Source organism: Lontra canadensis, unplaced genomic scaffold, assembly GCF_010015895.1.
Source record: "Lontra canadensis isolate GAN:19392208 unplaced genomic scaffold, GSC_riverotter_1.0 scaffold23, whole genome shotgun sequence".
Classification (NCBI taxonomy): domain Eukaryota; kingdom Metazoa; phylum Chordata; class Mammalia; order Carnivora; family Mustelidae; genus Lontra; species Lontra canadensis.
This window is the reverse complement of record NW_022631017.1, coordinates 22,077,585-22,105,320: the sequence shown is the minus strand read 5'-3', so window position 1 is coordinate 22,105,320 and position 27,736 is coordinate 22,077,585. Positions and strand designations below refer to the sequence as shown.

The window sequence follows — 27,736 nt, the reverse complement described above, 5'->3', positions numbered from 1 at the left end:
ATCTAAGTTACTATCTCTTTTTACCTATTCTAAGGAAATTTCCTTGGCACCCTACCTCCCATCAGCTAATTCACTGGTCCTTGTTCGCTGCCCCTAATTTGGGTTTCCATAACAGGCCTTGTGAACTGCTATCATAATATTTACCTTTGAGTGTTAGAAAATCTCTCTTACTTATCTGTCATACCCATTAGATACTTTGTTTCTTTAAGCCTAGAGATATAGATGTAAATATAAATAAATAAATAAATTTATTTATTTATATATGTAATATATATAATATATATAATGCAAATGTATTATAATATTTATTTTTTTATGCTTCCTTGGTATTTTATTAAAGCTTCTGGTTCAGAACAGTCACTCAATAAATATTTCTGGGAGGGAGGAACAGAAGAGGGAAGAAAGTGTTTTTTTTCTAAGTAAACTCCTTTGTGTCCATATATTAAAAAGATTCTGCAAACCTGTCACATTTTGGGGTATTTTTAAACTACTGGTGTTTTTTTTTTTTTTAAGATTTTATTTATTTGATAGGGAGAGATCACAAGGGGGCAGAGAGGCAAGCAGAGAGAGAGAGGAGGAAGCAGGCTCCCCGCAGAGCAGAGAGCCCATGTGGGACTCGATCCCAGGACCCCAAGATCATGACCTGAGCTGAAGGCAGAGGCTCAACCCGCTGAGCCACCCAGGTGCCCCTAAACTACTGGTTTTTAATACTTCTAGGTGGAAGTATGAAATTTTTATGAAGCCAAACCTGTTAACCTTTTCATTTATGCTTATTCTTACTGCTTTTAAACTTTTTAAATTGATCCAGTACATGTTCCTCAATTCTATTTAGTTCTAATATTTTTAAAATATTTTATTTATTTATTTAGTGTCTGTGAGTGGGGTCAGGGGAAGAGGGAGAGAGAGAATCTTAAGCAGACTCTGTGGTGAGCGTGGCTTGATGATGCGGGGCTTGATCTCAAGACTTTGAGATCATGACCTGAGATCGTGATCAAGAGTGGGATGCTTCACTGACCAAACCCCACCCAGGCGCTCCTGGTTCTAATTTTTTTTTAGAATTTGATTTCATATATATACTTAATATGTATATACAGATATGCATACCTACATAGATATGTGTATATAGGTGTGCATATATGTCTGGATGTGTGTGTATATATTATAATATGTATTATACACTATTGAGTTCCCACCTGACTTTTATTATGAAGGTAATTCCAAAATATTTCAATGCCATTTGTTAAGTAACTCTTACCAATTCTTAAATATTTCCTTTAGCATATAATAAATTTCTTTATATATGTCTATTTCTGGGTTATTCATTCTGTTTCAGTAATCTTTTATTTTATTTTGAAATCAAGATTGCATTTTAAAAATAGGATCCATTATTAAGTGTTTGTGTACAGACATACTTTTTAAATGGTTTTAAGAGTAAGGCATATTATATTAGGAAATAGAGAAAAACAAAAGAAGAAAAAATCACCAATAATTTTTTCACATTAATATATTTTCTATAAATATTGTATTTCCCTTCATTAACATATAGACTCAGGCACACATACATGTATGATTCTGTATTTGTATCTGTGATAAAGTGATATATGTACATACATGCATATGTATACATGTGTGTAGTCTAACAGTTTGTTACATTTGACTCTGCCCTGAAATTTTTCCAGAGGCCCCAAACCTCAGAACTGAAGGTGAGCCCATGAACCTCCACAGTTTGAAGTATGTTGCTAGAATATCTATGCAAGACTTGAAAGGTGACGGTCATACAGTCAGAGCCAAAGCGTTAGCCAGTATTGCATCTTGGAATCCAGAAACAAATGTTCTATAAGCGCTAGAGCATTTCTGCTCACCACAAGAAAGAGAAAGGTTAGAAAAGTTAGAAAGTTGAGGAAAGATTTATCTTGCAGAGATTAATTATACCCTGTGGAGATCTTATCCCCAAAATTATGGGTAAAGAAAGTTGATTTTTTTCTTTCTTATCTCAAATTACGTGATGGGGTCTTCAAGTGATCCCTTTGAGGGCCTTGCCATTGGGCTGTGGGAATTTGAGGAAAGTAAGAACTGACATTTGGCCCATATCTACAAAGTCTAAAGGTGAGAGGCTCTAAACTGGAGATTTTCCCCTCCAGGGTAAGTGATATTAAGAGTAAACTTGGCTTCCATCAATGTCAGAGAAAATGGGTTCTCTAGAGATAAGATGTGAACTGGAGAGAGGAGAAGGGACCTTACACAATAGATGTATTTCCTGAAGTCCAGGACCCGAGGGTGATTGTTGTAAGTAGCTAGCCTTGGGCAGAATGTAACAGTGTGGTTCCCAACTGGGATGGTTTCCAAGTAATCTACTGTAGTATCCCAGGAATGGATGGGGTCAGTTTTTAACATTTGCCATGGCCAAATTACAGAGATAAGAGGAACCCAAGACTGTGTTGCCTTTATCCTTATTCTCTCTTCTTCTTAGACCCTGTGCTGGAGCAGTAAAAAAGAAATTAGTGAGTAGAGGAAGGAGATGGAAAGAGCTAATAATTAAGAAGTCAACCATACTTTCTTCTCTATTTGTAGGTTTGGAAGCCTCAAGGGAGATTAAGCTACTACAGGAAGATGCTTTTAATTAAAGAAGCTCTTAGAGCTTTGCTTATTATACTAAACTGGACTGGATCTAAGTGGCTAATACATAAATGTGGATTTTTACAAACTACTTGTTCCTTAAAGTTATGGGTTTGCCTTCAGATTTTATGCAGAGTTAGAACAAGCACCAGTTTATAGAAACTTGAAGGGATATAAAAGAATAAGAATAAAGTTGGTTCCTTCTTATATCCTATCAAGTCCAATTTGTTCAATAAATACTTATATAAGTATGTGTGTTTGTACACCCATGTGTGCATATCTCTGTATATGAGTATGTAAGTGTGGGTAGTGCAATGCAGTTATTTCCAGACATTCTTTTTGAGGTCAAGTTTTTTTTTAATGTTCAAATAAAATCAAATAAGCCCTAATTTCATATAATTTTTGGCATTCCAGTGCCTTCCTCCTTTACCTCCCAAAATTTATGTAAGAGGTTTATATATTCTCCTTTGGTCTCCTTTTTTCTCTTATTCTTCATTCTTTTTTTGTGGACTTTATTATTTCATTTTATATTTTTGACATAAAAAAGCTATACATAATTAATGTACATAACTTGGTGAGTTTAGTAATAAGTAAACATCCATGAAACCATCAACACAGTCTATGCCATAAAGCTGTCCATCACCTCCAAAAGTTTCCTGCCACCCTTTATTATTGCTTTTCACTCTTACTTCATGTTTATTTTTTGCCTCAGTAGTAGTGTTCCAACCTGCATCATATTGCTCTGGACTTTAGTACCCCAAACTATGAATTCAATTTATTCTCTTTTTTTTTCAGGGAGCCCCTAACAGTGCATTTGTGGGTAAAAATGAACTTGCTGAAGATCTGGTGATAACAGCTAGGAACAGAAAGTGAAAGTTCTAAACCCTAATAATGATTAATCCTTGACCCTTAACCCTCTCTAGGCTTTCATCTCACAGAATTAGTGCCTTTCCTTCTAGGATCACCTCATACTGGTTGTTTGCTTTTTAATAACAGCAACATTATTATTATTAATGCATTAAAAATGCTCATCTCATAATTTAGTTATATAATCTTAAGCTTGGAGAGGTTGACTTGCCTTATAATCGGACCCACTTATAATTATTCTAAATCTGTGTTTGTTTTTGATATTTAACTCCTTAATTCATGAAGAATTTATTTTGTATATTATGTATTGTATTTTGTATATTATGTATTGTATGAAAAAAACTTCTTTTAAAAAGATGGTTAAACTGTTTTCCCAGTTCCATTTGTTTACTCAACTATTCTTTACTCATCTGTTCTGAAGGCAGTTTCTCATTTTTTTAAAAATTCTATTTCTTTGGTTTACCTGGCTTTTCTAAAATCAGTAGCTCCCAAATAGTATTTTCTAATATGTTATAATAATGTTATACATTTTTTTCTTCTTGTCATTAATTATTATGTTTTCAGCTCCTCATTCTTTCAAATGGACTTTTAAGCCACTTCATTAATTTCTGTAAAAACATCTTGGGGGGTTTTGATCAGAATTTTATTAAACTTAAATATTAATTTAGGAGAATATGAATTTTTATTTTACCATCTTGGCAAATGGTTTGGTACTCCGTTTAGTCAAATCTTGTAATTAAAGCCCTGTATATCTTTATAACATTTTTTAAAAACATGGACTTTTTCATGAATTTGCATGTCATCCTTGTGGAGGGCCATGCTCACCTCTGTATCCTTCCAATTTTAGTATATGTGCTGCTGAAGTGAACACTGTCTTTATAACAATCTCTGATGCATTTCTGACATTTCTTCAAATTGCCATTTCTTTACATTAAACCTCTCCCTTCAGAGTTAGGAACACTTAGGTGTGTTGTACTATCTCCTGTGTAGAATTTCTGTATTTTCATTTGAGTAAAACCAGAGATTATGGGTTTTAATGTAGGGATCATCTGTTTTTGGTCGAGTCTGTCGTTCAGCAGATAATACTTGGTTAGGTACTGTTTTAGATGCTGCATATACATCAATAACAAAACATCTTGGCAAATGGCTTGATACTCTATGTTACATTGTATTCTAGTGGGAGTAAAGAATACAGAATGGCAGTGCATTATAAGTGCTATGTAAAAAAGAATAGAGCAAGATAAGTAGCATTAAGAGTGCAAAGCAAATAGAATAACTTTAAATAGGGTGGTCATGGCGCCCCTTACTGGGAACAGGACACTTGTCCAAAGACTTGAATGGATAAAATGAGCTAGGCAGACAGAGTGGGCTAAGTACTTCTGACAGAAGAAAGGGATGGTACAAACCTGAGGCAGGCAGGGGTGTGTCTAACATATTCAAAAATCAGCTGGAAGGCCAGGATGGCTGGAATATAATGACCAAGGAGACAAAAGAGGATGAGTTCTGAAAAAAAATGGGGGAAGCAAATCGTGTAGGTCTTTGTAGGTCAAATGTAGTAATTTTGGCTTAACTTTATGAGACAAGAAGTGATTGGAAGATTGGGTCGGGGAGTAACAATTACATTTTAAAGGACTCATTCTACTTCTGTGCTGCTGTTAATAGGGGAGCAAGGATGGAAACAGGGAAACCAATTAGGGGGACATTGCTATACATGATGCTGCCCTGGGCAGCTACAAGGTAGCAATGGGTGTAACAAAAAATGGTTAGTTGTAGATGTATATTAGAGTACAAAGCAAAAGGTTTTTCTTTCTGGGTTGCATTTTTCTCCTCTTACTTTCAATAAAGAATCTTCATTTCATAACTCTCTGCTGCTGACCTTTTAGAAATTTAGCTTATCTCTACCTAGATTCTCTTATTAACAGAAGTTTCTTCTCTTGGACTTTATATAGGTATAATTCTTTTTTGAAAATATTGAAAATTTAATTTTAGAGAGCTGTGGTGGAAAAAAATACTGTCTAGAAGTCAGGAGGATGTGATTATTATCCTGGCTGTGTTACTAGTTCACCATGGGATACGGGCTAATCTTCACATTCTTCATTCTCGACTGTAAAATGAGGTTAGAGTAAATTATCGATATATTTTTTAGCTTAATTATTCTACCAATCTATGATTCTGTTTTTATACTCTGGTCAGTAAAGAGTTAAAAGTAACTGAAAAATCTTCATTTGTGACCCTTGAAATATCAGCAGATTGCTTTTCTATAGCTGAAGAATTCTTAAGAGAAGAGGAAGTCCAAAAATGAGCTTACAGTATTTTGGGGAGATGGTGGTCGTCCTTGCCATTTCTGGTAAGTTTCTCTTTTGGCAGCTGAAGAGGGGCCTTTGTCTGTAATGCTTGATTTCATGGGGCCTACTTTGTCTTTATAATCCTACATTCAGTGGGAACTTGGTTCCCATTTTCTCTCTCTCTCTTTTTTTTTTCAACCTTCCGTGAGAGGATTTTCCCCCAGACTGCCTCTTTTTAGAATTACCCTTCCTTATTTCAGTCCTGCATTTCTCAAACCTGATTTGCTGTGGTCATATCACTGTATTATATAGGCACAGGCAATATTTCCATGCGCCTTTCTATCTGTTTCATCCTAACATTTCCCTATATTTGACAGTCTTCTCCAGATTCCTTTCCAGGGCTAGCAGGTCCATCCCCATGTTGCCTCCGCTGGGACATAGTGTTCATGCACTTCTTGGTCTCTGTTCTCTCTTGGAACCCATAGTACATCTGATTCGTGCCCGGGTGCTGCTTATTCTGCCCAGAAGCTGGCTCAGTCTGTTTTGAAACACATACAGCAATATTATTTCCCCATCTCAAGGGCGTTGCATTTGCAACTCTTATTGGACACTGAGAGGCCAGAATTAAGATACTAAGAGACTATGAAATGAAAGGCAGAAATAGCTTGTTCTTGCAAATGGAAAGAAATTCACCCTCATTTTGCTGAAAGCACAAGACCTTTCTAATCAAACATTTGACATCATGACCAGGCTGGAGAAAAAGGGTACCTGTTCAGCTATAATTGGTTCTGCTCACAGAAGTGGATTTCTCATTGTCTGCGCAGCTACAGGAAATATGGATAATAAAAGCGCATGTCAGCCTGACTGAAGCCGTTCTATAGAGCCCTGCCAGGCCACTCTGAAAAACTGGTATTTCCTATTATGAAAACTAAATCTCAAATCATAGTTAAACGGTAATCCGTCTTCAAGAGAGTGGTCTGTAGGGGTAAGCAGTCATTCAGATGTGATTGGCAACATAGGCTTTTCAGGAAATAGTTCAAAATGAGAAGCATTTGGAGAAAGCCAGAAACTCAGTCCAAAATGATGATTCTCAGAATTTTCTAGCACTTGGGTTATTGGTATATATACCCACACACATGTTTTAAGTTGTGCTTTCCTAGGAACTATGATAATAGTACACCGTGGCTTTGTGTACTTCACCTCATTTAGCTCCTGTAACACGACCTTGTGATATAGGGATCACTGTCACCATTTTCTAGCTGAAGAGACTTGCCCAAAGTTCCTAGAGTGCAGCCAGTGTAGGCAGGTGAGCCCAGGCACTCCTTATGGTCCTGTGGTGTCTCCCAGAAAGGTGATGTATGATCATCTCTAGCAACTTTTCTGCACTGCTGCTCCTTGCTTTATATCCGTGTTTATTGTTTTCATCACGGACAAAGCAGAGCAACAGTACTTTCATCATCAGGTGGTTGTAAAGACAGAATTCAAAGAAATAACACAAAAAAAAAAAAAAAAAAAAAAAAAAAAAAAAAAAGAAAAACCCTATCAAAAGGGAATTAATGTGACCTCACTTGAAAGCTCAATTTTGTATGCAAATTTCATGATTTGAAATAAAATCACTTCCTAGTTGAAAGACATTGTGAATAGGTACATTAGTAGCATAAGTTTCGAAGCGAGCACATTTTTCTTTTCATACAAAAATGGTGTTGCTGACACATTGTTGGGGGAGACAAGTGTTGTATGCCATTTTCCTAGTTGGATCTGCACTGAATCTATAGTTCTTTGTGCTAACCAGGTATACAAAGACTGTGTTATGCCAGTATACCTGTATGTATATAGGCATCACTACTAACTTTTTGTTTGAACTTTATAAAATTAGTGTCGCTCTTCTTCTGCTTTGTCTTCCTCTGAGATAGAGCAGAACTATGTCTCTAGATATTCCTAACTTCATTCAGGAGAATTTTCCATTTTGGCAAGTAATCAAGCAATCTTGACAACAGCTTCCTTGAATTACTTAGGATTTCATTTCTTTCTTTTGCTACTTTGCAAATATTAATATTGATGTACACAGCTTAGCTCCTTTGTTAGACCTGGGATAGTCTGTGCTTCAGATACCATGTCTTTCATGAGTGTATGACTGTCCTGAAAAGAAGCTTAATAAGTCTTTGTCTGGGGCTGAGCAAGAGAACACATTTTCATGACAATTAAAAAACCTCCCAGGGGAAACCAGTTGGATTACATACAGAATTTATCCAGTTTCAGTGCAGAGCTAAATAACTCTAGGACATTTCTAGGCTACATGCCAATCATACTGAATTTATCAAATCATCCATCAATTAGTTGGAATATGTAGATATAACAAAATAAAAGAAACCAAAAACAGCTGTTACTCGAGATGGTCAGACCATGAAAGCTATTCTAGGCCATTGAAAGGGCTCTGATTTTTTTCTATGACTAAGATGGGGAGCCATCAAAAGTGGGGGCAGAGATGTGGCATGGTATGATTTATGCTTTAAAAGAATAACTATGGGGGCTCTCATAGTGAGAGGTTGCTCTCTCTCCAGACCTCTCCTTTTCTGCCTAAGGGCTTAACCAAACTCTATCATTTCTAGTTACTGATGAACCACCCAGATGGATGGCTCAGGTGGTTAAGTGTCTGCCTTCAGCTCAGGTCATGATCCTGGGGTCCTGGGATGGAGCCCCTTGTCAGGCTCCCTGCTCACTGGGGAGTCTGCTTCTCCCTCTGCCTCTCCCCCTGCTCACTCACTCTCTCTCTCAAATAAATAAATAAAATCTCCAAAAAAATTCACAATGGCTGTGAGAGGGTCCTAAATGATTAACATTAGTAATGCTCAGGACACTGAAGTTTTATTTCTAAAGTGTGACCTAGATATTAGAGATATTTTGTTTTGATTTTGAGATTTATTTGAAAATGCCTTTGCTATATCAAAGTAAATAAAGTCAACTTTATTTTTCTAATGTTTTGCCATATTCTGGGCAAGTGGGCAGAAGGTAACAAGGATCAAGTAAAATAACCTGGTCTGAACAGAATTTGTAAGATATAAAAATGTATTGCCTATTCAGTAATAACAAGAAAGAATCTCTGAAGCATGATTGTTTTTGTTGTGGGTTTCAAAAAAAAGATTTAGGGATAAAAATGTAAAAAAAAAAAACAACAACAACCTTATTTTCAAATGAGAACTACAGTCTGAAAATATATTTTAGTATCAAGTTACTGCCAGTAAGTGATTAACTCTAAAAGTTCAGGTAGCTTAGAGTAAGACAATAATTATGAATATCATTGATTTCTTTAATCAAAATGTCAATAACGATGAAGAAAGCATTTTATTTTTTTTCCCATTTACATTAGCCTACCGAACTTTTAATTATTCAGTAATAGTAAGTTGTAAAATAAATAAATAAAGGTCACTAGACTGTTTAGCTTCAATCCCTAGATCTGATTGTTGGAAGGCCAGTCTCTGTGAATGCTTTCATGTTTCTTCATGGTCTAAACATTCTGAGGAATGACCACTGGCAAATTTGGTTAAAGGATGATCGGATAGCAAACATGTTCTGGAAGATAGTTATATTCCTTCAGAGAGATTCAGAGACTTCTCTTTCTTGTAATATTTGCTTATATCTCAGAATAAAAGCCTTTCCCTCTCCAGATGGGAGGATGGGGCAGTGTGCCTGTCAAGCTCTGAGTGTGATACTTTTGTGAGTCTGTGGTACAGTCCTTCTCTTTGTGCAAAATCCTCAGTTTCCCCCAAATAATTAGCCAATTATATCAATGCCATTTATTTAGAATGATTTTAGTAGTGATGCCTTTTATAGCCTCACCAGTGCTAAGATGCTCTGTGATAATAAACTGTGTTCTGATTTAGAAACTTTGTGTTTGGGGCGCCTGGGTGGCTCAGTGGGTTAAGCTTCTGCCTTCTGCTCAGGTCATGATCTCAGGGTCCTGGGATCGAGGCCTGCATCAGGCTCTCTGCTCAGAAAGGAGGTCTGCTTCCCCCATCCCCCTCTGCCTACCTCTCTGCCTATTTGTGATCTCTCTCTCTCTGTCAAATAAATAAATGAAAAAATTTTTTTTAAAAGAAGCTTTGTGTTTCCTGTCAAGATATCTATCTATCTGTCTGTCTGCCTATCTATCTATCATCAATCATCATCTATCCTCCATCTACCTATCTACCTGACACTGTGGCAGACTGACTTCTTATCTTATGAACATTGTCTCAGACTCTTAAATTTCAGAATGAACACTGATGCCTTCCCTTTATGAGGCTTATGCCATGTTGATGTTTGCACTGATGAGGAATGAGACTCATTTTGTGTTAGTTGTCATGATATTCTGTATGTCATTTGTTCTCTCTGATACATTCAAAAAAGAGATCCCAGAAATAGTGTGTGTATAAATATGGAGTTCTTCACACACACATGTTTACAGGACTGTTGAGATGAATAGGGAAAAGCATTTCCTTCGCAGGAGTAATAGGTTTGAATTTCGTTGAAACATACTATTATAATGATGATGTCATATGAAAACCATGGTGACTGCAGCAGCGCACACCATGGATTGGTGATTTCTGGGGCTTTTTATCTGCATGAATAGATATGCAAGATTTTTGCTTTCTGGCTAAAGGAAGAAGGTGTGGTTTGGAGGGAGTATGTATTCATGCAAGGGTGCTGGAGAGAGTCAGAGATAAATAAAACAAGAAAGTTGAGGGTATTTAGAATATGGAGACTTAACCTGTATCTTAAACTGTATCACAGTTTTAGGAAGATGCAATGTTAAATGATTGCTGCTGTTTATTTTCAATAATTGTCTAGTGATAGGGCGATTCCCAGACTGGGTGGAGTCAAGCTATAAAAGGAGCTTTCCCAGGGAGCTTCCAGATTGGTGTAACAGTGACAATAATCTGAGAATAAGGTTTTCAAAAAATTTTCTTTACCGTTGTAGGAACATTTAACAATAGATCTACTCTCTTAACAAATCAAGGGTATAATACAGTATTATTGAACACAGGTACAATGTGCATGGGTGATCCCTAGAACTTATTCATCTTCCTTAACTGACACTTCATAGCCATTGATTAATAATTTTATTTTCCCCTCCTTCCAGCCTCTGGCAACCATGATTCCACTCTTTGATCCTATGAATCTGAGTATTTTAGTTACTGCTTATAAGTAGAATCCTGCAGTATTTGTCTTTTCATGACTGGCTTATTTCATTTAGTATCATGTACCCAGGATTCAACTACATTTTTGCATATTGCAGAATTTTCTTCTCCTTTAAGGCTGAACGGTATTCCGTTATATGCATATACCACATTTTCTTTGTCCAGTCCCCTGCCAATGGGTATTCAGCTCATTTTCACATCTTGACTATTGTGAATAGTGCTGCAATGGATAATATGAGAATGCATTTATCTCTTTGAGATCCTGATTTCAATTTTATTATATTGAATATTCCCGGAAGCCTTTTGAAACAATAACCAATGGCCAAGCTGTTTAAGACATTATGATTATACTAACTGTTCAGATAAACAGGATGAAAACCATAGTAAAACAGGGTAATTTTGCCTTTTGTTACCTCAGAAAAATAAGCCTGTTTATGTGTGTACTTTTTCTTTTTTTGAAGATTTTATTTATTTGAGAGAGACAGCACAAGTGGAGGGACAGAGAGGGAGGAGCAGAGGGAGAGGGAGAAGCAGGGTCCCCACTAAGCAGGTAACCCAAGCAGGATCTCAATCCCAGGACCCTGAGATCATGACCTGAGCCAAAGGCAGACACTTAACCAACTGAGCCACCCGGGAGCCACTCTACATTTTTTTTTTAAGATTTTATTTATTTATTTGACATAGAGGGAAAAAGAAATCACAGGTAGGCAGAGCAGCAGGCAGAGAGAGAGGGGGAAGCAGGCTCCCCACTGAGCAGAGAGCCTGATGCGAGTTTTGATCCCAGGACCCTGAGATCATGACCTGAGCTGAAGGCAGAAACTTAACCCACTGAGCCGCCCAGGCACCCTCTCCTTGTACTTTTGTTATGCCCCAATAATGGGTCCATAATTAAAGGAGTGAAACTGATATAAAGCGAAGGTCAAGCAAAGCTTTATTTCACTCCAAGCATCAAGAATCTAACCGAACGTTCGGGCACGCACCTCTTACAAGAGAGGGCGACCCTTCCCTGTTTCACAGACTAGCTTTTAAGGGAAAAGGCCATGCGGTTGGACCTGGCCACGCACAAGTGACCAATGAGATTGTAACACACACAGGAAACTCCACAGTGATGCTAAGTGACCAATTGAATTAAAATTTACTCTAGTAGACATTTGAACCAGCCTATTACACCTTGATTAGGATTGGTGCCAAAAAGGCTCCCAAAGGGCGGGGCCCATACTCCTTGGTAACCAGGGAGACAGTATGCAACCCCCCCACTGATCGGAGATCTCCACCTGGCCTGACCCACCCTTGTATCTGGGCTTTGTTACCTGGAGCTGGTTTCCGGGACTTGTTTTTAAGTGAATCCCCTGGGGGAAGGGGAGCAGGGACAGTTTAACTTAATGAAAGCCTCATGCTAAATAGGTCCTTACACTTTTTTTAACATGGTTTATAAAATAGCACTTTTTGAGAGGACTGCCTCAGGGACTAACTATAAAATTTATAATATTTTATGAAATACCTAGAATTATCAGTTACTGATGTTTTTAATAAAATGTTATAAATTTTTATGACAAAGATGCTTCCTTACAACATTCCCTACTAAGGGAGAGTGGATAGGGCTCTTTCAGTGCCTTAAATATCAGCAAATTTCAGCCTATCAGAGAAAGCACATGAGAATTTCATGAGTAAGTTTAATGTACAGTCATAATGGCCAGTTCAGAAAATTTAACAACTGTAATTAATTATGAAAAGTAATTAGTTATTTGCCTATTGTTCTATAAATTATTATTTACCTACTTTTTGCCTATTGTTCTATAAATTATTATTAAGCATAATAGTAGCATCTGGGTGGTCAGTTAGGTATCTGATTCTTGATCTCAGCTCAGGTCTTGTTCTCAGGGTCATAAGTTCAAGTCCCACACTGGGCTCCATGCTGGGCATGAAGCCTACTTAAAAAAAAATAATAATAAATATAATATATACATTATATATATGTATATATAAAGCACAATATTCCTAATGATCCCCTTCATTAAATATATTCTTTTCTTTTGGGCTATATTTATTAGTATTTTAAAGGCTCTGATTTTTGAAAAATGGCTATATTGGTTCAGCAATTTTTCTTCATCTTTAATACTCAAATGAGATATTTTAACTATTACATTTTAAAAATCTTTTCATATATTAAAGATAACACCAAATCAGATCTAAAAGAGAGAAGTATACTAGATACAAAACTTCCTAAGATGTTTCATTCTGAAAAAATAATTTATAATGTATAATATATATATTGATCTATACATTTAACTCAATCCCAATAAAAATTAAGCTGAGTTCATAAAAATAGAAATTCATTCCAATACTACTAATAAATCCATAGTAATCAAAACATTGTAACACTAGAATAAGGCTAAGCCTAAAATCAATGCTGCATGAAAGAGCAGAGAAATACACACATAAATAATCAACTGATTTTCAACAAAGTTGCCAACATAATTTAATGGAAATAGATAATCTTTTTATCAAAGTTATTGAAACAACTGGTATTTATGGAACAACTTGATATCAACTGGGAAAAAGGAAAGTACCTCCACCTTAAACTTTACACTATACACAAAAAATAACTTAAAATAACTTAATTACTTAAGATGAGTCATAAACCCAAATCAAAAATCCTAAGTTACATAATTTTTAGAAGCAAAAATAAAATATTTATAATTTGGGAAGGCAAAGATTATTAAAAAATAGGAAATGACAAGAATCAACCATTTTTAAAAAGTTAAGTTGAATGCCATCAGATGTAAAAACATCTTCTCTTCTCAAGATACTCTATTAAAGATGAAAAGAAAAGCCCTAGTCTGAAAGAAAATATTATATACATGTATCTAAAAACCGTGTATTTGTTATACATTAAAAATATATCTTATAACTCAACAATGAGAGGACAACACAACTGAAAAAAAAAAGAAAGAAAAATAAATTTGACCAGTTTACAAAGGAAGTTCAAAATGGTTCATAAATGTTTGGGGAAAAAACAAAAAACAAAAAACTGCTCTACATTTAAAATCATCTTTGTCAGTAATTAAATCACAATGAATCACCAAATAGCTAACGTTAAAAAGACTAACTGGAACTCTCATACAATGCTTATGGGAATTAAATGATACAACTTAAAAAAAAAAAACACATGACCGATTTTTTAAAAAGATTGATATATTTATTTTAGCAAGAAGAGCAAGAAAGAGCATGGGGGAAGGACACAGGAGAAGGGAGAGGAGAGAGAGAGAGAATCTCAAGCAGACATTCTGCTGAGCACAGAGCCTAATATGGGACTTGATCCCACAACCCTGAGATCATGACCTGAGCCAAAGCCAAGAGTTGGATGCTCAACTGATTGAGCCACCCAGGCACCCCTAGATGACAAATTTTTAAAAGAAGTTCTGTATAAATCTTCTGTAAGACTTTGGTATTCAACTTGAAGGAACTTACCAAAGAAGAATGAAAGTATATATCCTCACAAAGACATGTACAGAAATATTTATATATTCTGTATTTATTGTAACTCCAAACAAGAAACAACCTGATATTCTTTCACAGATGAATTGATAAACATACTGTTATATAGCCATATAATGGAATATTACTCAGCAATGAAAAGGAATACAAAGGCATGAGTCAATCCCAAAAGCATGCAGCTGAGCCAGACAAGTCAGAGAGCAAACAGTAAATGATTCTCTTTTTATAAAATCTAGAAAGGCAAAATTGATCTATAGTAACAGAAGATCATTTGTTCCATGGGTGGGAGGCATTCACTGCAAATGGGTATGAAATAATTTGGCGTGGGGGATAATAGAAAATATAATTTTTTAATTTAGGAAAAATTACCAAAGCCAGAATGGTACCAGTAAAGTATTGTGGCATCTAGTTCAAGATGAGACCAAAAGTGTGACTGGAAGTTTCTTGAGGCTTCAGAAAATTGTAAAAGAATGTCTCGTTTTTTCTCTCAGTAGAAATTACATCTAAGGCTCTTAAAACATATTCACCCTCTCTGCTGTGAGCCTGTGTATCCTCACTACTGACCCAAAGTAAAGATCCCACTCAGAAAACACATGACTGTCACTTTTGTCTAGTGAACTTCATTATAATTTATACATAACAAATCCACAGCTTTTAAAAGAATTATAACCATTGGGACAGAAAGGAACAGAGCATTTAAAACAAAAAGGCTTTTGAGCCCCAAACTTCTTCCTGGCAGGAACAAGCTGAGAACACTACTCAGCAGCAAACATGAGCTATTTCTTTCTTTTCTTTTTTCCTTTTTTAAAAGATTTTTTTATTTATTTGGGGAGAGGGGAGAGCATGCAAGCACAGTGGGAGATTTAGAGGGACAAGAAGATTCCTCTGTAAGCAGAGAGCCTGGTGTGGGACTTCACACCGGGACCCTGAGATCAAAGGCCTAAGACCCAAAGGCAGACACTTAACCGACTAAACCACCCACGCACGCATGAGCTATTTCTTAAGAAAAGAAAATGACTGAGAGTGTAGTGTCAAGACTCCAGATCACAGGATCAGCAGCCAAGAAGGACCATCCAGAAAACATATTTGGGTCCAAAGCAACAGACCCCTGCCTTCAGAGTGAAGTGAAATGGCGACTGTGCTTGGCTAGATCACAGTAATTTTTTAGGTTGGTGGCTTTCAGAGCAGCAACCAATGTTACTCCCATTTTCCTCTTCTTTTTGAGTGGAAATATCTCTTGTGGTTCTCCTGAGCCTCTCTCCCCATTGTATGTTGGGTATGTGGAGGCCACATAGCCTGTTCCCTTACTTCCTTGTCTTCTGATCAAGAGGTGGTCCCCCACAAGTAACCTCAACTACACAAGAACCTGATATCATGTGATCCTGGACTTAAAGTGTAATCCAGAGGTTGAAATGGGATGAATCTTTGAGGGTTTAGGGAGTCTGCTAAGTGTATGTTGGCAATGGAAGAAGAGATGGGTATTATCTTTGGCCAGAGGATGAACTGTGGTAGTTATTCTCCAAAGATGGCCTCTGTCATAATTTTATTAGATTAACATTTTTTTTAAGTTAAACACTAGGGTGTCAGATGGTCAGCTGAGGTTCAACAAAAGACCACAAGAGAATTGAAATAGAGAAGTCTTTGAGAAAATACATAGCAAGCCAGGAGAGACCACACAGGAGGTCAAAGCGAGGTGCAGCAAAAAGATCTGGGAGGACTGGGGCACATGCCTTAATTAGTGTCCCTGGGTGGAGGGCTTTGGGGTTCCCAGGTTAAGTTTAAATTGCTCAATTTAAACCAAAGAAGAGTGAGGTTTTGTTAAGCTTTGCAGGAGTCTAACCTAAGGAGTTTATGAGGGAAAGGCCCTGGGAGAGAGGGGAGACAATTTTTTCATGCAGCCCCTTGGGGAAGTCATACCTGGAACTTAATGCTATCCTGTTGGAGAGACCACCAGGATGTCCAATATCCCAGCAGAGCCTGACTTTCTCAAGTCCTCTGCCTGTAGTGAGCCATCTTGGACATTGCAGACCAGATAATATGATAGGGAACTGGGCCTGTTGATTCACAGAATGGTGGAGATGATAAAATGCTGTTTTAAACCACTACATTTTGAGATTATTTGTTATGCAGCAGTAGATAGCTAAGACATGTATACAAGCCATGAATTGTGTATAAACATATAAGATTTTATAGAATAAAATGAATAAATTGGCTATTGTAGTAGTCTCACTTTGAACTTGAGTTAATCTTAAACCTTTTATTCTGGCATATAATTATATAACCACTAATAGTAGAGTCTTCTACAGTTGTTGCTATGTTGATTATTATTCCTTACATTGTTTGGCTTCAAAAAAAATTGGCTTTTACAATGTTAAGTGACAGTTTAAGCCATTTATAGATCTTGGCAATGAAGAAAATACCAGATGTCCTGTGTGTGATGGAACTATCCATAATCTTCTTGTTGTCAATAAAAAATCTTTTAAAATTCTTTATGGAAGTGTAAATTTGTAGCTGCTTATCAGTCAGGAGAAAGCAGGTAATTTTTTAATAATAAATAAGAATTTTAAGATCTCTCTGCATATTTTTAACTGTTTTCTGTATAATGGTAGAAAATGGGGTAAAGAGGCTCATACCGATTTTAAAAATGTAAATTCTTCTTTTGGATATTTCTAGTGTACAACTTGCCATACTAGTAGTCACACTGAATTATATCCAGAGCATGTGTGATGATCAGAAACAGTGATCCTTGACAGAAACATTCTAAGTCTTGAGGCTCCCACATTAGCTTAATTATGTGAGACTATTAAAACAAGCTATATTCTTTGCCTTGTTCCCCAAGGAAGTGCATTTTAGGTCAAAGTTCTATTCTCTTACCAGCAGAATCTTGGAATTACCTCTAGCTTCTTAATTATTTTTTTCTCCTCAAAATCATGCTATAAGTAACTTCAGCACTTTAGGTATATCATTTGAATTAGCATATCTTTATATGAAGACAGACTTTGAATTCTGGAACTTATCCAGTGTTATCAATTTGACTTAGTGTAACTTCATTTGTCTGTTAAGTAGTTCATGACTGGCAGAGCCAAGAGGAGTCTAATAAGTGCATTTTACTTCTTATAGGATAAGAGTTCCTTGAAGATCAAGTTTTCCTACCCTTTTAGTGAACCACCTAAGCAAAAAGATTGGACCTCTAAATCATTCACCAAAACTGCTTACACTTTTAGACTTCTCTGGGACTACAAACATCAAAATCACATTAGAATTCAAAGGTATGGCTATTGTTTTCAGAAAAAAAGCCACAGAAATTAAAATCTATTGAAAAGAATACTTATTAAAAGAAGGGTATAATCTATGGAATGGAAGATATTTGAGTGATTCTGGCTATACAGAAATGAAACCATCACATCCAAGCTTTCTTTCTTTTTTTTTCCCCCTAAAAATGACTCCAAGAATTTAATCTTTAACCAATTAAATTTTTAATAAATACTTTATTAGCTCAAATATATGGGCTCTCCCTTAAAAATCCTCCATGAACAATACTCCTTGAAAAAAATGGGCAAATTATTGGAGTAGAAAATTTACAGAAATAAAAAGGACCAATAAATACATAAAGCGGTTGTTAATCTCAATAAAGATAAAAATTATTCAAATTTTAAAATAAACTTTAATTCATCAAGGACAAAATAAAAAAAAAGAAAGGTAAAAAATTAATCATATTGTATGAAGAAATAGCTTCTCTTCCGCTCCTTATGAATAATTTTTTGACCTACCAATTCCACTTACCACTATCTGTCTTAGAAAATCCCCCCATGGGTACATTCATAAGAACAATCATTGTTGCATTGTTCCAAATAATGAACATATGGAAGCAATATAGATATTTATTAATAGAAGAATGATTATATAATCTAAAAATATCCATACTATGCATTTTGAAATAATGAGACAGATGTGGATATAATGAAAAGTGTCCAGGATGTATTATTAAGTGAAGAAATAAAATTGTAGAATGAAATACACAGTATTTTCCATTTATTAAAAAAAATCACAAAACAAAACTACTTATTTTCATATGATCTTTCTTGTATTCTGATACATGTATATGACGTGATACACACATTATTCTGAAGGTAGTGACCCTGAAGAGGGGGGAGGGAGAAATAGTGAAGTAAAGGCTATGCATATATTCATTCTGTAATTGTGCAGAAATAAAAAGAATGGGAAAAAATCCAAAGTGCAACTTAAAAAAATCCCATCTTTGGTTTTAAACTATGCTTAGGTGAACCATAATTAAACTATGCTTAGATGAACCATGAATAATTAAACACTTCTGCAGTTCCAAATTTCAATGTGAGGTTAGTAATTACTATAGAATATAAAGATAGTTTGTAAGGTCCTTTATCTAATGGAGCAGAAATAAAATCTTCTTAAGCCAAGGAAATAAGCATGATTGGCAGTAGAGAACAAAGCCTGAGCGTATGGGCTTAGTGACATTGAACATGTTGCTCACTTCTGTGCCACTCTTCCTTTACTTATAAAATAGGGAGATGATATATACCTTATAAGTTCCTGGGGGAGATCAAAGAAGATATTGTAGGACAACATTTCATACACTGCCAAGCACGTAAGTCCTCAGATATTGGCACGTGTTTTCATTTAGTCACAAGAAATATAACTTAGAAATTTAAATGACTGATTAGAACAAAGTGAAAAAAGCTCAGGAGCACTAATTCTAATGATTTCCCCAACTTAATGGGAGCCTTAAAAATGGTAGTTTATTTCAGTCTATTTCTTTCCTTATTAAACCTTTTATTTGAAGTATAGCTTTAAGAAATCAAATGATTCTTCCAAGTATAATTAATATTTCCATCTTCCTGCAGAGCCATAAGTTGACTAAAATTTAGAGAGCCACTTAGGAAAAAAAAGTCAGTATAGTGAATTGGAAATGAATGTTGTTTTCTGATGATGTATTTGAAACACTGTAATATTTGCATTTTAGATTCAACTTAACTTTGTGTTCTGTAAGGTGAAAAGATTCTTCAGGGTTGACTATGTGGTAAGCAAGCAAGATTGATTATGTGCCATTGGAAGCTAAGATCAGGACTGCCAAAACAATTAGAACCCGCTAGTAGAAAGCAAAGCCAATAAAATGAATACAAAGTGATACATTTACATTGGGCATTGAGGTATATCCAGGCAACTTTGCAGAAATGATGAGCAACTTGGGAGCTTTTGTTTAGCAACATTTTAATATTTTTGAAACTGTTCAATTTCTGATCTGAATAATTGTCTGAATGCATAAATAATTCAGCTGATATTGTGTTGTAATTTTAATACCCTGAATTTTAAAAATATAATTAACACTGTCTGTAGATCTCTTTTACACTTTGCTTTTATTCTTTTACAAAAGAAAGTTCCCTTGTCTTTTTCTTTTTGGAGGAAAAGGCATACATATTTTAAAAGGAAGTGGTAATTAGCATCCCTATTCTATTGTTTTCATTGGAAAGTATGGTTTCTTTTTAGGTAAGCCAACTCTCCCTTCAGATTACAAAACTGATGATGAAGCAAAAATATTCACACTTTGAAGTCAGAAGGAACAGCTTGCTGGGTTGACAGAGGCAAGTGGAGGGAAATGTGCCTGGAGTTGTTAACGAATCCAGAAACACAGCATGGCATTTAAGTTAGTTAGAAGGGATGGAAAATGAATCCCTGGAATACAAATAATGTTAGCTAACATTTATTTCGCTCTGCAAATGCACTTCTCTAATTAAATGAAAGGAACATAGTATTCTACCAATTTATAATCTGTATGAATGGAAAAATCATTAAATACCTAGGCGCAGAACTAAACAGGGGGAATTGTGTTTGTGTGCATTTAGTGCTATAGTTCAGAGAAAGAGATGGTAAGAGGAAAGCGGGAGATATATCTGTGAACATTTGGAGGTTCTATCATAAGCCATTAATAAAGAACTCATCAACTGTTATATTGAAGCTGTTGAAGAACATATTTTACATATTTACTTACCTGAGAAGGAAATTCTCTTATTTCTAGAAGTAGAATAGAAAAGGGGCTAAATATGTGTCTAATAACCAACTATTTTTTTTATCAATAGAATCATTAAACATTTTTTAAAACAAAGACAAATATTGATTCATGGCTCATGTTGCATTTAATATATCTGTTGGTGATTGCATCAGACAAACATTAAAGCTACATGGCATGTGTGAAATTCACTTAGGGGATTCCTGGTGGGCATCACAAAGACATAAGCAGTTATTAAAAAGGCTAAAACTCAGAAAGATAATGGGCTCATTGGATGAGGATTAAGAGTTTATTAGAATTCTTATATTAACCGACCATGGAGAGAGAAAATGAAAGAGTGATTTCAGATATGTCCCACAAATTGAAAGTCATGTGAGCAGGTGTCTGAATTTTGGGTACTAAATTTTGATCTATTTGCTTCTACATTAGCCACTCAATAAAACCTTGCTCTAGATTGCATAAATAAGGTTTAATAATAATTACATACTTTTCCAAGGAATGCTATAATAGTTAACTAGCATTAAAATATACCACAATACAATTCAATTTCAATTAAATTTCTTGAATTTGAATGTAAATCCTTTACATTTGGTCTTACGAATTTCTTTCATTATTTTGCAAACAATCTTTAGGCACAATAACATGTAATAATTTGTAATTTACCACAACTGAAATTGAATCTCATGCTTTGAAGTTGCTTGGGGTTAGCTTCCCATCCCATTTTTTCTAGTTGGCAAACTATGTCAACTTGGGCTTAATTGTTCTCTCTTCATCATCTTCTAAATAGTTACATTCATGACATGATGGAAACTTTGTTGCTTTGTGAAATAGTTTCCAGAAAATAACTGGATGATAATGTTGGCCAGCAGTATAAGAGACCTAAGAATAACAGTTCTTATCTCTCAAACAGCTTTGTACATGAGTCTGGCCTTGTGTTTGTAGAACCGTTAAGTGTCTGAAGAGATCCACTTACATATTTTTTTCCCCTGCATTTTGGATTGTTAAGGAACAAATTATGTGCCATCATAGTACTCTTGACTTTGAGAATTCTTGAAAGTCTCAGGGGGTATCCCTTAAGAGTGGGAGACCCTTAAGGGTCTCCTATAACAGGATTAGATTTATAAGACACTTGTAGTTTACATGAAGCTTTAAAAATTCACAGTTAAGGAGTTTTCCCTAGTGGTGGCCCATACAAAAGGAGATGTCAGAACAAAACATAGTATAAATTGCAGTTGGGGGTACTGATTTTGTGATAATGAGGAAGACAGAAAGCAAAACAAACAATAACCCTTATACTAGTCTCTTCAGGAAAAATAGACTTAGAACAACTTCTGGAAATTTTAAATAAAAGGTGAGAAAATATAGATACTCACAGATGGAGTGAGAGAATGCAGACTAAAACAAATGCACAAATCTGTTACTGAATCACATTGTAATTACCAGTGATTACCACTGCCTCCAGTTAAGGCCAGCATGCAATATCCTTCCTTGGGGCTTGTCCTAGATCTTAACCAAGTGCAATACTTTAGGAAATAGGGTCTTAAAAAGTCAAGATAAGGGAAAGTGTCAATGGATTAGTCCCATTTAGTCCTTCTCTGAGACTATGCTCTCTCTCTCTCTTTACTTAATAATTAGTTTACTTTATGTTTTAATCTTGTCGATCACAGGATTCTTCTACAAGCATACATTCCCTAACCACCTTTACTTTTTAATATTTTAACATTTCTTTACTATTAACTCTATCTCAAAACTAAAGGAAAGGTACTGAAATAAAAGAGTCCCAAGTTTGCAGACTTTAACTAAATACAAAATAATAATAATAATAATAATAATAATATTATTATTATTACTGGCAAATGATCATGGAAAAATATACAGGAAATGCCTGTGGTCCTGATTTAGTCTTTACCTCATAGGAGTTTTATGAGTATTAAATGGGACGGAGTATGTACTATATCGGGTACTTAGTAAGCACTCAGTAAATGTTATCAATAATTAAGGCCTCTGTCAGTCAATCTTAGGATACAGATTATGTTGCACACTTCCCTGTGTCTTTCCCTGTGATAAGATATGCTTGTGCTCTCATTTATCTATTTCTAAATTTAATCTAAATTGAACCAGCATTTAAGAATGTGTAAAACGGGTCTATCATGTCTCCTCTCAGAATTATCCATTCATTAGTGCTATAATGTAAACCACAAACATTAGTCATATATGCAATTTTAAGTTTCCTAGTAACCATATTAAAAACAAAACAAAACAAAAAAGGTAAAATTGTGGCACCTGGGTGGCTCAGCGGGTTAAAGCCTCTGCCTTCAGCTCAGGTCATGATCCCAGGGTCCTGGGATTGAGCCCCACATCGGGCTCTCTGCTCAGTGGGGAGCCTGCTTCCTCCTCTCTCTCTGCCTGCCTCTCTGCCTACTTGTGATCTCTGTCAAATAAATAAGTAAAAATCTTAAAAAAAAAGTTAAAAAAAGGTGAAATTAACTTGATTTATATGCTTTAGTCTGTTATTTATAAAATATAAGTAATTTCATTTATTTATATGTAATCAATATAAAATTACTAGTGAGATCATTTACATTCTTTTAAGTTAAAAACTTCTTTAATTAAAAAAAATGTAGTGTTTATCTTATACTTACATCTCAGCTCATACTGACAATCAAGCATTCAGTAGCCACATGCAGCTAGTAGTTATATACTGGATAATGCAGACCTATATAAAGAGAGAATGAGCTAAGTAAAGGAAGCCCTCTCTAATTCTGTAATTATAATTTATTATGAATAAATAAATATAATATAAATAGGCATAATACTATCATAATGTATTATTTGCAATTATTTAAGTTTAATATAAATGTATTATTTAATATATTAAATGTTTTTAGTTTAGGAAATTCCTAGATTCTGACACTATAACCAATTTCTGTATGTAACATAGATATTTATAAAGGAATATCTAATATACCTTCTGTCCTTTAGTACATTTCTTTTGAGACTTGTTGGCATCTCTAGCATTGAATTCTTTTGTTAGTTAGGTATTTTATAAGTCCTTAAAATATACGTAGAACTACACCAACTACCTAAGTATCCAATTTAAAGTATACAATTTAGATTAAACATTCTTGTAAAATTTTATTATGATTCTGATGTTACTTAACCAATAAAGAACCATTTTTTTCCATGAAATGATTTAATAATTCTTTCTTTCTAAGGTAAATGATTTGTCCACTCATTCTTCTATACACGCTAAACTTGTTTCAAGTCATATAATTGTTTATATAATTGCCTTCTTGTAAGAGATATTTTATTTTATTGAGCCTTAACATTATACATTAAGTAACTTTTCATGTTACTTTTACAGGAAACGACATTCCTGTCTTGTCATGTCTTGTCTTCTTTTCATTCAGTAGATATCTGCTGAATGCCTACTAGGCATTAGGGATATTTATTTATTGTAGTGGTATATATTTAGGATATATTTATTCTGAGGTAATATTTTTCATTATCACACAGTGCTTTCTTAAATTGTTTTACCAATAGGAGCTAAGTTTCTCTAGCAAATTGTTTATTTTTGTCTTATGATTAATATAAATGTAAGAAATTATTATGTATCCCTCTTTTAGTATACTAGAAAGTTCAGAATCCATTTTACAATCCAACTCTATCAATTGTAAAGGACCTGTGATTTGATATTTATATACTCCCTCTTTTTTGACTACATCTTATTTTTCTTATAATATCAATCTTTCATTTATTAGACATTACATTGGTTTTATGTATGATTGTTATATATATGTATATGATTCAAATCTCTTTTGTAATGAAGCTGTGTAAGTATATATGTATACTTACACATATTTGTGGTATATTTGTATCTTTATATATATATAAATATAAAATAAGTATATAAAAATAAAATATATAAAAATATATAATGTACATAAATACATAAATAAAATATATAATATTTGTGGTGTATCCATATCTGCATCTTTATATAAAATAAATGTATAAAAATAAAATAAAATATATAAAATAAAATATATGATATACAAATATATAAATAAAATATATAAAATAAAAAATATATAAAATAAATTATATTATTGTCAAAATATTTCCTGCCCTTCTCTATCAGATCCTTCTCTACCAGGTTATTTCTGAAGGAAGATAATAGTCTCAGCACCACTATCAGGCTTGTCCACGTGTCTTGACTTAGCAGATGAAATGTGACACAGGTGACATATGCCACTTCCAAACAAAAGCTTTGAGAGCCTGTGTTTGGTTCCACCACTGTTCTCTCTGCCAAGAAATTGGTAATTTTTTGATGGTAGCCACTTCTTTAACTTGGTCCCAGAACCCACTTACAGCTAAATCCTGAAAAACAAGAATAGGAAACAAACCTATATTATTGCAAAGTACTAAAGATTGATGATTCTTGATATCACAATTAATTTAAGCAAATACAGTTGATACTAATATATATATATATATACATGCATATGTGTGTGTATATCTGCACATGTGTGTATATTTATGTAAATCTATGTAATGAGTAAATTGATGTCGCTTTAAATAAAAAGTACCCAAACATATTTGTGCCTTTAGAGATTATCACATTTTTAGTACATTTTTGTACTAAATTAACAGGATTGAAATAAAATTAGGTTGAAATAAAATTAAAATAAAAATTAGGCAATTTTTTAAAAAGACAATGATGATAGAGCTTTCCTTTAAAAAAAAAAAGGAGGGGGACATCATTTCAGGACATACCTTTGTTACCTATCATGAATCCTTTTTTTATACTTAGATGAGTTAGTGTTGGATATTGATAGCTAAAGCATCACATGTAAGATGAGAATATTCCTTATTTTCTACTATTTCTTTGTGGAGAATGCTTGCACAACCCACAATTTAAAGTTATAGTACATTGATACCAAAGGTTAAAATAAAAGACTTTAAAAAATGGTATCTTGTTATACTCTATGGTTCCTTCCAGCTTTCTGTAGGATGACGGGAAAAAATGTATATTTTGAATCAAAACATAAAATGTTAAACATTGTATTGGAAACCTCATAATTCTTGCTCCTCAACATCTCCATTGGTTTCTCAGTATAAACCCAAAACTTGCTCAGACTGAGATGCCAAACTAACCAGTTCCCTATAACATTTAATTTGAAAAGTATTTGGGTCATCTTTATTTAGGGAGTCATTGCCTATCATGTGCTATAACCTCAAATTGTGTTGTCTGAGTCTAACAGGTAATGGTAATGCTAATGCCAGATAAAAATTTGAAGCATCATGTGTACCTGGGAGAGATGTTCTGTAGATGCTGACAGTTTTAGAGGAAAGATAACCTTCCATACCAGCAACCAGGATTTTAAGGAAGCCTTTGAAAAGAACAGATGTGATGGCGTTTTAGGATAATCCTTAGCCTGATTTTTTGGGCAGATTCTCCAATTAGTGGGAATAATTTCTGGAAACATGACCCTACTTACGGATTTTATTAAGAAATTATGACTATTTCCTAAACTGTCAACAGATAACTTACAAAGAATTCACTAATTTGAACAGTTGTTACCATTCACAATTCTTTCCTCATCTATTCTTATGGTCTCTAGTGCTGTTCTTCCCCAATCCCTAAAGCTGCATCCTAAATCCCAAAGCCCATTGCTCTCTTCCATCTTCTTAATATAACTCTCTCTCGTTTTTTAAACCTTTGTCCTGAGTTCCAGGGTTACTTCATGATTCAGTTAAGGCAGTTTCCCTGACAAACCATTATTGGTCTGGAGATGAGCACATGATGCGAGGTTGTCCAAGGGACTGAAGGGAGGACGTTATATTCCTTAGTTGAGGGAGAGATTTCCCTGTCTTCCAGTGGATGTGAACTAGGAAGCATTTTGCTGAGTTGCTACTGGTAGTTGTCCTGTGTCCATGGAGGAAGTGGTTGATGGACAAAACTGACACGCTAAAAATGACAGAGTGGAGAGACAGCAATAAGACGGATCTATGACAGTATCACTGGACCACAGCCTCCTGAGTTTCAACTTCATACACCTTTCACCATAAGAATTATGGGTTAAATATCAGTTTAAAAATATTTGTACTAAAGTTCAACTACATTAAAGCCATGGTTGTGAAGAAGTCCTAAACCCTCAGCATATGCTTGAGAATGCTTTTATGGAAAAATTCTCCAAATCACTTTATTCAAGTGTGGGAATACAATCCCTTCACAAGTTGGCGACTGCTTATATAAAGCACTTAATTTGCATAGTGTTTAAGTAATTTAAACATTTGTAAAGCACTTAAATGATATGAAAGGAATATTAAGCAGCTACTTTATAATATTTTAACTTTTGCATAATTTTTAACCACTAATTTAAAATTATATGAGTAATTTTCCAGTCAGTCTTAGAATGAACAAGTTTTTCCTGTCTTCAATCAGGTAAAAATATCTAGTTTGGTCACATCTTGGGCCGCTGTTTGGAAATCCAAATTGAAACGTATGTTGGAAGAACAGCTCTTATATTAATGATGTATTGACATCCTGGTTTAGAATTTGTGATCAGGCTTTAATGAAATTGTGCCTGTAATTAATTAGTTGTTTTGTGTTTTCCTTTTCACAGTAACCATACAAAATAGTGTATGAGGTATATATAAACACAGATAAACAGAATTAGTGCTTGAAATGTGTATATGAAGGGATATTTTCCATGTAGGCCAAGGCTTTGACGAAAAATTATGCCTGTCTCAAAAGAATGATAGTTCTTTTGAGATAAACTAAAATATGTCTTTGTTTTTCTCCCACTTGAGAAAAAAATTGTTTTTTCAACTGCAGGTGATCAGAACACGCTATTAGTTGGAAAAAGACAACTGTAATTTTTCCTCTTCCTTGTGAGGACAGCTTTCTTATCACAACCTGGGTTCAATAAAGTTTGTGGGAGACCTAGACAGAATATGGTAATATTGTTTAATAACAGTGATTATAATGAGAACACTGACACTTTGTTTATGTAGAACATTTCTGATAAGTGTTTTCAAGTGCTCTAGGAAACCGTGCCCCTCATTTGTAAAGAAATGAATAGAGGTTAGGAATGGCTTTTTATTAGTGCCCCCAGAAAATATCAAGCAAAGTGCTTTTTTATTAATCCCTTGATCTACTAAAAATTCCAGATCTATCTCTGTGTTCTGCAAAACTCAGGACATGGTATTATTGTGGTCAGTGGAGCTGGTTGCAATTCTCCATG

The 27,736-nt window shown here is 34.6% G+C and overlaps 1 protein-coding gene and 1 non-coding gene across 3 annotated transcripts in view; one reads left to right on the top strand and one right to left on the bottom strand.

Annotated features, from left to right (window-relative positions):
* Positions 1–27,736, top strand: part of THEMIS (thymocyte selection associated) — a 184,435-nt gene that overhangs the window by 115,989 nt on the left and 40,710 nt on the right. The window lies entirely within an intron of this gene.
* Positions 4,252–4,354, bottom strand: LOC116870619. Its single transcript, XR_004383265.1, has one exon. It is a non-coding gene; the product is annotated as a U6 spliceosomal RNA (small nuclear RNA).